The sequence below is a fragment of the Chinchilla lanigera genome, unplaced genomic scaffold (genome assembly GCF_000276665.1).
Source record: "Chinchilla lanigera isolate Chin_1 unplaced genomic scaffold, ChiLan1.0 scaffold00123, whole genome shotgun sequence".
Lineage (NCBI taxonomy): Eukaryota > Metazoa > Chordata > Mammalia > Rodentia > Chinchillidae > Chinchilla > Chinchilla lanigera.
The window spans coordinates 895,953-899,474 of record NW_004955524.1 but is presented as its reverse complement, the minus strand read 5'-3'; positions in this window follow the sequence as shown (position 1 = coordinate 899,474).

Sequence of the window (3,522 nt, the reverse complement as noted above, 5' to 3'; positions counted from 1 at the left end):
TCAAGGCCAGTCTGAACTGCATAGTGAGACCCTGTCTCAAAAAAAAAAAAAAAAAAAAAAAAAAAAAAAAGAGCCGCCTGCCTCAGCCTCCCAAATAGCTGGGATCACAGGTTTCAGGCACACTCAGGAAAGGTTTGTTTCGAGGTTTTGTGTCTGAATTCAACTTTTCAGTGCTGGGAATGGAACTCGGGTCCCCTTCCTGCTCAGTGGGGGCCACTGACTTTCATTTATTGTGCGAATCCCAGAGGGGTGTGCAAATTCGGGTGATGCAGAAGTGTTGCACTGCAGGGTCTCCCAGCTCCTCTCCCAGGGTCCTGGCTGAGCACTGCTTCATTCTCTGGTGCTTGTGCACCTATCAGTTGAACACGTGGCTTTGTTTCTGGGGTTTTCTTTTTTGGAGATAGGGTCTCCCTGTGTAGCCAGGCTGGCCTCAAACTTGCAGCAATCCTCCTGTCTCAGCCTCCCAAGTACTAGGATGACAGGCGTGCACCCCCCGCCTGGCCTTCACGGAATGTGTGTAACAGTGTGATGCAGCAGGTATTCTGCTCCCCGGGGAAACGGAGGCTCAGAGCAGTAGTGACCCACAGAAGGTCCCCAGCGCTTGGGCTGTTGGGCTTCAGACCTGAGTTTGGCATCTGCCCTCTGTGGTGGGCAGCAGGCGGGGTCGCATGGGGAGCCCGGAGGGCACCGGCTGAACAGAGTTCAAGGCTGCACAGCAAGGGCCTGTCTTTATTTTTTAAATTTACCTTTTTTTTTTTGGTTTTTTGAGACTGGGTCTTGGTATGCAGTTCAGGCTGGCCTTTAACTCACGGTGTAGCCCAGGCTGGCCTCAAACTTGCGGCAACCCAACTGCCTCCGCCTCCCGAGTGCTAGGATTACAGTCCTATGCCAGTGAGGCCCTGTTTAAAAATAAATAAAAAATAAATAAATAAAAAATGTTTTAAAAACGCAGGCACATGGAGGCGCCCACCGCAGGCAGCTCCTTTGGAGATGCTGGGAGAGCGGTGCGGTGGTGCTTGGCCAGCAGAGGGCGCCTTGCCCTAAGGAAGGCCTCGCTCAGGCAGAGCCTGCCTTTCCCAGGTGGGGGAGTTTGCTTCTCATCCTAACTACTCTGCTCAGGAGGCTGAGGCAGGGGGATCGAGGGGTTTGAGCCCAGCCTGAGTTATTTAGCAAGGCTCAAAAAAGGGCCGGAGTGCGGCTCAGCGGTGAGCGCTTGTCTGTCTAGCAGGCGTAGGTTCCATCCTCAGTGCAGTAAACAGAAAACAAAACCACGTGGTGCCTTGGAGGCCGTTCACTTCTGCCAGGCACTAGGGAGGCTGAGGCAGGAGGATAAACTGGAGCTCAGCCTGGGTAACTTAGTGACTTAGCTTAGTCTCAAGATAAAAAAACATGAAAGGGGCTGAGAATGCAGCTCTGGGAAGGGCCTAGGTTACAGCCCCACTACCAAGAAAAAAAATGAAACCACCCACAGTTCCCAGCTGAAGGCCCCGCTTTCCCACCTCCTTCAGAGTTCACTGCGATACATGGCTCTCTGGCAGTTTTTCGGGTCCTCCTGTCAGCGCACCCTAAGTGGGGGTTCCTGAGGGGAAGGGCCGCACGGTGAGCTGGGCCCATGGGTGTTACTGCTGTACCATTCTTCACGTAGACAAACTGAAGTCTGGGGAGGAAAGCAAAGCTGAGGGTCCTGGGCGGGCGGGTCACTGGCCAGTGCTGGCCGACTGGGCACCCCAGAGTCCCCGGCAGGGCGAGGGGCAGCCACCAGTGGGTGGGGTGCTGCTGGGTAGCTGCCTGCCTGGTCTGCCCGTCTCCTCCAGGCCTGGCACCCGCAGAACCCAGCCCTTGGCTCCGGCTCCTCTTTCCAAGAAGGGTGAGGTGTTTGTGGGAAGCAGGAGTTATTAATAGAGGCACAGGAAGCCACCCAGGTCAGGGACCTGCCAGGGCTCCCCAAAGGCGACGGGGCTGGGTCTGCCCAGGGCCCGCAGGGACGCACACAGCTGCAGGGCAGGGGCCTGGCCGGGCATGCAGCCAGGCTGCAGGCAGAGGCCCAGCCCCTGAGGTGGTCGGCGGAAGATGCACTGCAGAGCCTTGGAGCGGACGGTGGGAGGAGGTGGAGGGGCCCTGCCTGGACCCCCGTGTCTGTGGAGATCAGAATGCTGATTATTGCTGTTGCCGATACTTTTTGTAGCAAGGGGCACAGAGGATGAGACCCAGAGCCTTCCGCTGAGCTGCATCCCCAGGCCTTTTCATTTATTTTGAGACAGGGTCTCACTAAGTTGTCCAGGCTGGGTTTGAACTCAGGATCCTGCTGCCTCAGCCTCCTAGAGTGCTGGGAGGACAGGCGTGTATAATGTGCTTGGGTTTTACATTACCATTATTACAATTCCCACTTCTTGGATGAGAAAATGGAGGCAGACGGATAGATGGGCGTGGGAATCCCGGGGTGTGTGGGTGCGGACCCCAGGTCAGGCCTGGCCAGCACTCACGGCTCCCAAAGACACTGAGCTCAGAGCGGCAGGCTGAGCGCCAGGGTCGTCACTGCTTCCTTGCCCCGCCCCCACTGTCCCGTCCAGGCCACTCTCACCACGCCCGGCCTGCAGGGCCTGGCCAAGCGGCCAAGTGTTTCCTGCAGGGAGCGTCTCTGGCCCCGGCTTCCGCATCCCGGAAACTGCGCTTTGTCCCTTGCCTGCCTGCCTGAGGTGGCGCTGCCAGCCAGACCCCATGACTCACCCCGCCGCGGCGGGATGTGGCCAGGGTGACCCGGGAGGGGGTGGGCTGCGGGCCTCGCTGCGATTTTAGTTTTTCCCTTGATGGCCATTTGCTGTTTCCTGGAGTCTGCGTAGAAGGAAGAGCCCAGCATCTTCTCACTGAACTCATTTCTAGCAGGGCACAACGGGATTTGCATTTTTCTTTTTGTTTTTGTCTGTCGTTTTTTGTTCGGTTTTGGCGCTAGCGCTGCAACCCAGGGCTTTCACATTGAGCTGCATTCCCGGCCCTTTTTACTGGGAGACAGCGTCTTGCCAAGTTGCCTAGGCAACTCCCCTGCCTCAGCCTCCAGAGCTGGGGTGACAGGCGTGCGCGGGGCGAGGATTTGCATTTCCAGCACTCTGGAGGGCGATTTTCTCTCCACCTCCCCGGCCGCAGGCCCGCAGGCTTCCCGACGCTTCCTTAGCGCCTGGGTGCCCCCCGCCCTCTGCGCCGCCGAACGCGCTGACGGCAGGCCCACGCTGCCACTGCGGCCCGGCTGCGCCTCCCGGGACCCTGCCCCGCCGCCTGTCCCGTGGGCCTGCGGCGTCCGCGCATCAGGACGCTGCAGCCGCGGAGGTTTCCGGTGTTTATTAAGGGGCCGTGTCTACCGGCTGCGGGCAGCGCGGGGGAGTGCGTGCGGGCGGGCGGCGGGCTCTCAGCCACCACCACGGGGGCCTCGGAACTCCCCGGGAAGGTCCGGGAGCCGCGGAGGGGCGCGGCGCGAATGGCTTCCTGTTCGCACCTCCGCCCGCGGGCAGATAAGGAAGCGGGAGCGCG